This window comes from Eptatretus burgeri, chromosome 2, assembly GCF_056783735.1.
Source record: "Eptatretus burgeri isolate ZD-2024b chromosome 2, Ebu_testis_v1, whole genome shotgun sequence".
Classification (NCBI taxonomy): Eukaryota; Metazoa; Chordata; class Myxini; order Myxiniformes; family Myxinidae; genus Eptatretus; species Eptatretus burgeri.
Window position 1 is genome coordinate 146,020,535 of NC_140962.1, and position 7,807 is coordinate 146,028,341.

Sequence of the window (7,807 nt, forward strand, 5' to 3'; positions counted from 1 at the left end):
ATTACCGGTACACATCACATATCACATTATTGTGCATTAACAGCATAATCACCCTTTAGTAAAATGACTAATCTATGCACACACAATGTTGCAGTTTTGAAAATCAGAGCACCTGTCCAAAGGATGAAACAAAACTACCCCAGCAATGCTGAGAGGCATGAAAATAATCCAACCCCTTTTTTGGGGGCGTTGGAGGAAATATTTTTTGTGCTCAGATTTAATGGGGAAACATCAGGGAACACGACAAGTAAAGCATTCGCGATAACGTTATAATTCATCTATAACCCGCTCTTATCTAGGGAGCTACAGATACGGGTTTCGCAGGGGGGCCCTAGCAAAATAAGCCTTAGGCCTGGACAACATGCGTACAAGACACCGAGTACTTGGTGGTGCCTCGTGGACGAGAGGAAAGGTGTGGAAGGCACGAATGTGGCTCGTGACAAGCCGATGTCGCCGGATTTGAGCGCCCAGCCCGTGCATGCAGTGTGGCAAACTGGCGGCGACGTCCTCCTATCGGCCCAGGACACGCATGCAGCCTCGGTGCATCCAGCCCCTGTGAGGTCGACGGCACAAGAGAGATCTATGGTGTGTTCCAGCTGGTTTTTCACAAGGTCCAGTATGCAAATCCAGGCCTGGCCTGTACACCAGATTAGGCCAAATCTGGGTGTTGGACTCTGCAGGTGGATCGATGGGATGAAAAAAAAACGTGGTCGAGCTGTGCAGTGTGTAAGGACAGTCAGAGGCTTTGTGGTTGGATTCAGGATGAACCTGGGGATGACCTGCTTTTATGAAGTCACTTGACCAGCTGTTCCTCCTTGGCCATGGATCCAGCATGCAGATCGCAGACAGGAAAAACAGTTGGTCTTGCCTTTAGTCAGGAGGCCCAATGCAGAATAGTGTACGACCCTGCTGATTCCGTGTTAGAATAGTGCAACAGGTGTAAATTGACTGTCCAGACACACAGAAACGTGAATCAACTTGTTGCCAACTCTGGATATGGATAGTATGGCCGCCATGACAGTTTACAAAATGGTCGCCATTAAATACACTTTTCGTCATATTTCAGCCGCAAATTGACATGAAATTACAAAATTAGGGTCGATTTCTATGTTTTTGAGCATGCCTGAGCTGATGGGAGTATAGAAAAAAAAACATTGCTCCATCCATTTTCTAAAAATATGACTTGTTTTTCACTATATTATTTTTAAAGAAATGTTCAGGCTCGAATTAGAATGTCTGATTATACAAACCACAATCAATGAATTTTACAACTTTGCTATAAAATGAACCTAAACTACATAACTGTGGGTTTTTCTGTTACCCAGGACTAACTGAAAAATGAAAGCCGCAAGATTTCTCACAGGGGGTTCAAGGGATCGAGAAGAAGAAGAGCATGTAGACTGGAATAAATGCTTTATTTGCCAGGACAGTTCAAAAACTAGCAAGTCAACGCCACTTCGAAAGACTACAATCGTTGGTGTGAAAACTGTAGCTGAATGTTGCAAAGAAAGAGAAATATAATGACGCTAAATATGTTGACTCATTCTCAAGAATCAGAAAATATTCTGTACCGGAGCACGTCGAAAAGATTCAATGGCACAAATTCTGCTATAGTGACTTTACTCACGCACAAAAAATAGACAGACTGAAGTCAAGGATTCAGCCACAATCTGTGACTTACGCAGAAGAGATACCCACAACATCAGGTTCCTCAGAGAAATACCATGTCCCAAAGTCACTAAGATCCATGCACAGCGCTATGGATTGGTCAAAATGCGCTTTCTGCCAGACTGACATTCCTGGAAAAGCTGGTGTCCTGACAAATGTTGAATTTGATCACACATCATGCAGGATGCTTAGTTTGGCCCAATTTGACCCCACCATGCGTCACAGGTTTGCAGGTGTTTCAGACTTGATGGCAGCTGAAGGTAAATATCACCTCAAGTGTTATGTTTCTTTTCGCAGAAAGTATAAAAAGGAGAGTGGAGAGAAAAACCAGTCTCCTGAAAGCATCCGTTTCAGAAATGTGATGAACCAGCTTGAGAAAGAGCTGCAGAAGGGACATGTGTTTACCCTGAAAAACATCTGGGAACACTACAGCATGCTGTTATTGAATGATTTTGGAATTGAGGCTGGAGCCTACAAAAGCTACAATTTCAAGCAGAAAGTGGAGGTTCACTTTGGTAGTGACAAGATGACATTCGTGCAGCCATTGGATGTCACAAAACCCCTCATAGTTGCGTCCTCAACTGTGACAGTTTGCCATGAGAACCGCCGTGAATGATTTATCTGAAGAAGGTGAAAGTTCTGAAGAAGATGAATTGGCCCAGTGCAGTCTGCCTCATCATGAGAACGAAATCCTTAGCTGGATCTTCAGAGTGGGCATAAAGATTTACAGTGACGTAAAACACTCTCCAGGGCATAGCATTATCGGTGGACTGAACACAGAAAATGCAGAGCGAATTTTACCTGAAACCCTGTACATGCTTGTAAAGCTTCTTTGTGGTGGTGACAGCACTGACAAGATGGACAATGAAGAAGTGGATGAGACAGATACCAAGAACAAAGTTCTGAGCATCTGCCAAGACATTATTCATGTGGCTTCAGGACACTGATGTCCTCATTCTCCTTGTTGCCTATCAGCCGCATCTCAGTCCCTTTCTCTGGATGAATGCAGGGACACCCAAAAAGCAACACTACATTCCCATTGACTCCATCAATATCCCAGATTCGCAGAGGGAGTCACTTCTGGCATTTCATGCAGTGACAGGTTCAGACAGCACAAGCCAGTTTGCTGGAATTGCGAAGCGCTCTGCATGGGCTGTCTTTCAAAACAACTCCCACCTGTTGAATAACCTAGGCAAAGAGGAAATTCCTGATGAGAGTGTGATTGCAGATGCTGAGTCATTTGTCTGCAGGCTTTATGACCCTCATGGCCAAGATAACTCAATTCAGCGAGTAAGATGTGATCTGTTTCTCAGTCTGACCAAAGCTATTGAGAATCTGCCTCCAACTCGCGATGCTCTGATTCTACGCATCAAGCGAGCGCACTACCAGACTTTTGTGTGGAGAAGAGCCTTGGAATCTGAACCACATCTACCTGCACCTGAGAACTGTGGGTGGGAACAGGTCGTCAAAGATGGCAACGAGACATTTCAGCCGCGACTCATGACTGCACAGCCTATTACTGCTTACTGTGTAGAACTGACGACATGCAAATGCCGTGGGTCATGCTCAACTCGACGGTGCAAATGTACACGGAATGGACTGCCTTGCACGAAAGCATGTGGATGCAAAGCCCTTTGTAGGAACCCGTTCAGTGTTCAAGCCGATCAATAGCTCTGAAAATTGTACTTGGGTGTTCTCACAGCACTTTTCCTTTCTGCAAAGCAACGTAATTTTGTGTTAGAAAGAATCTGACAGCTGTTGAAATGACCTTTGACTGACTGTAAACCCATCTCCATCAATAGTGCTAAACATTTTCTTTTTCACATTTGTTGCTCGTATGTAAATTTTCAATTTCGTCTTTAAGTTGTCAATTATGTGAAAAGTTGTGATCCAGTACAAAAATAAAGCACAAAATAGTGTTCCTCGTGTCAGATTACATAGTATTTCACAATCATGACAAATTTCTGGCTAGTACAATTTGCAGTAAGAAAAAGACTAAATCTGATGGTGGCCATTTTGATTACTGTCATGGCAGCCATAATATTCAGATGCAGACTTGGCAATAAGTGGAACTAGACTTGGTCATGCCTAGACTTCAAAAACACCAGTTGCACCATTCTAACATGAAATCAGCAGCGAACCTATTTTCTAGGCTAGCTACGGATTTTGGCTTCTAGACTACTTTCGGGGCGGCTTTTCGGACTACTTCCGGGGACACGTGATTGGTCCATGGTCCGGGTTTGCAGCAGCTCTCCGCCAATGGGTTGCTAGCACGTCTTGTTGACTGACTGGCTGTCAGGGCGCTGGTTAAGAGGGGGGGAAGGAAAAAGAAGGCGCCTCTCGGTACACCACAGTATGAACACTGGACCACCTGCTACACCTTCCGACGCACTTAACGTCCAATTACCAAACAACCTGACTAAACATGCATTTAAGGGGGGATCTGGGCTAATCCTATATTTAATAACCCACTGAGGGCCATTTTCACAACAATATATCACTATCAGAGTTAACATAAGCAAGTAAAGAAAATAACTCGGCAAGCCAGAAGAGTATGAGAAGGACATGTCTAACAATATCAAACATAATATCAAGGCTTTAAGTATATCAGGGGAGAAGAACAGGTTAGGATCAGTGTGGACCCTTTGAGGAATAGGACCGGGAGAGTGGTTTGTGATGAAAGTGAGATGGCAGGCTTATTCAACAGGTATTTTTCTTCAGCTTTTACAGGACAGTCAGGAGAATTGTCAATAGCTGAGAGTATTTATCAAGGAGATGAGGAAGGGCTTTTTACAGAAGATCGAGGTAAGAGTAGAGGAAGTAAAGGAACAGCTAGGTAATTTAAGAGAAGATAAGGCTCCGGCTCCAGATAATATGCACCCGAGAGTATTGATGGAGGTGGCTGAGCAGGTAAGTGAGATGTTAACTGATATTTTCAATAGTTCACTTGAGTCAGGACATGGACCGGAGGATTGGAGAGTAGCAAATGTAACATCGTTATTAAAGAAAGGATCCAGAGAAGAATTGGGAAACTATAGACCTGTAAGTTGACTTCAGTTGTGTTGGAGACATTAATGACCAGAGAAGAAACCATTAAAATAAAAACAAATCAATTAAATGCAGTCAGCATGGGTTTAACAAAGGTAGTTCCTGTTTAACAAATCTTTGAGTTCTATGAAGCGGTGTCCGATTGGGTGGATGAGGGAAAGGCAGTGGACAAAGTATATCTCTACTTCAAAAAGAATGCACAAGGCGGGTCCAATGGACCCGGCCGATTTTTTTGATGTGCTACAACTTTTTATTTTAAATTTCTATTTGCATGCCTTTTCAGGTATGCCTCAAGCCAAAATTTTCCAACATTTCTGTGTATATAAATACATTTTATTCGGTTCAGTTTTAACGGGAACATTTTTTTTTTTTTTTTACATTTGATAAAACCCTACCCCGAAAATGCATAATGCGGGTCCATTGTACCCACTGACAACATTCTTGAAGAAATTCTCAAATGTTCAAATCTTGAAGGGCGAAGAACAGCAAAAGACCCAGACATTCACTGACGTATCAAACAATGAGCTTCTGGCTTTTTGGGGCATTTCGCTTTTAGCAGGGTATGAAAAATGCTGGGACGTATCTGTTCGTGAGCTCTTTGGGAATCACCTGTCAAACCCACTATATAAAGCCACAATGTCCATCAACAGGTTTTAACTCATTCACCATGTTTTGAGGTTCTACAATAAGAGAACAAGAGAATTTTGTCTGCAATCTGACCACATGATGGCCTTTCAGTATGTTTGGGACCTTTTCCTTGTGAACTGCCATAAGAGGTTTGTTCCTCATGAATATGTGACGGTGGATGAACAGCTGGTACCCTTTAGAGGCGATGCAAGTTCGTCCAGTATATGCCCAGCAAGCCAGCAAAGTATGGACTTAAAATTTTCTGGTGATGTGATGCAAAAACCTCATATGCTCTGGATGGGATGGCTTGTACTGGGAAACAGCCTGGTGAAGATGTCCAGAGGAATCTGGCATCCAAAGTTGTGCATCAATTGTGCAGTCAATTGCAGAACACTGGGCAGAACATTACCATGGATAATTATTTTGCAAGCGTTCCCCTTGCTGAAGAGCTGCTTGCTAAAGGACTGACACTTGTGGGGATGCTCCGGCAAAAGAAACCTCACATCCCTGTGCTGATGAAGCCCAAAGAACGGGAGCTTCTTAGTTCAGAATTTGGCATCAATGCAAACATGACCATGGTGAGCTATGTTCCAAAAAAGAAAAAGGCTGTCATTTTGTTGAGTACAATGCACCATGACAAAGCAGTCGTGGGAGAAAAAAAAGAAACCCCGAAGTGGTCATCCGCTACAACAAAACAAAAGGGGTGTTGATTGCATGGATCAAATGTTTCGCAACTACTCCTGTAAACGACAAACCCATAGGTGGTCGATGGCCATGTGGTACAATGTTTTAGACGTGGCTTGCCTGAATGCATCCATCCTGTTTACAGCAGAGCATCCCAAATTTCAACATGGTGTTTCATATAAATGACGTTTGTTCCTCAGAGAACTTGTGCTGGAGTTGGTATTGCCTCACATGGAAAACAGGACAGAAGGTACTACGTGGCTTCCAAGAAACATCACTGCTGCCATGGAGATTTTTGGTGAAAGCAAACAAGCAGAGTCCACATGTGACCAAGACCAGGGTCCACCAAAAAAAGAAGCAGTGTTTTTGTTGCCCTTGCAGCAAGAATCGCAAACGCAGATCGACTTGCGATAAGTGTGCTGAGCATGTTTGGAAAGACAGCCAAGAATCACAACAGCCATGTTGTGTGTGTGTGAAATGCTTCCAGTAAATAACTCGTCAGTGTTTGGAGGACAACACATCATTTATTGGGTTTTTTTGTACTGTATATGATTGTTTTATGCTGATGAATGTCTTTTCAATGCTTTATCTTTTGCATTGCCAGCTTTAGCATGGCCTTGTAAAATACTTCACACTTTGCTGTGTACTTGTGGCTAAGGGAATATTTACAAAAAATATATATATATATATATATATATATATATATATATATATATATATATATATATATATATATATATATATATATATATATATATATATATATATATATATATATATACATATACATACATACACACACACACATCTTCCAAATAATAGGATAAATGAATCATTTTTTGACCAAATATCAATGAGCCTAAATGTTGTATCTAAAAGCATAACAATAACAATGAAAGTATAATAGCATTTTTTGCAAAATGCAAAAAAAATTACAAAAATTTTTGCAAATTTACTTTGTTTCATTTCCTGGACTCTTGACGGAAGGCCCGCTGACAGTCAACCAAATATAAAAACTAACAAACAGTGAAAAAACATTTTTGGAGCAAATACTTCAAGACTATCCACAACTTTGTATCGAAAAATAAATTAAAAGAAAAAAAAGCCAAAAAATTGCTTTTTGGGGTGTTCTTCCAATAATATATTTTTTTTTAAAGTTTTTTCCTAATATCTTCCTTGAGCAAAAACATTGTATGTAAAAGCATATCAATAACAATTAAAATAAAAATAACTATTTTTTGGTTTCAGTTCCAGGTTCAACGAGACCTGCCACACGCATTAACTGGATGGCTCACTGTGCACCATTGGGTTAAGAAGGCATTTGATAAGGTACCACATCAGAGGTTGTTAGCCAAAGTGAGGGCTTGTGGAGTGGCTGATCAGGTAGTTAATTGGATTGCAAACTGGCTTAGTGATAGGAAGCAAAGAGTGGCTGAGTGGGAGAATGTCTTGCTGGGAGGATGTAAGTAGTGGGGTACCTCAGGGATCATTACTCTCCATTATTTACATCAATGATTTGGATAATGGGGTAAAGAATAAGCTTTCTAAATTTGTAGATGACACAAAGCTTGGAGATAAGGTGGATAGCAGATGGGGTGATCAGATACAGGAAAGTATTGATACTTGCAGAGATTGGGAAAAAGACTGGCTGATGGAATTTAACCTGAGCAAGTGTAAGGTGTTGGAGATGGGAAAGAACAATGAAAATAGAGATTACAGGATGCAAGGGGTAATTTTCGACATGTCACACAGGAGACGGGTCTGGGGGTGGTAACAGACA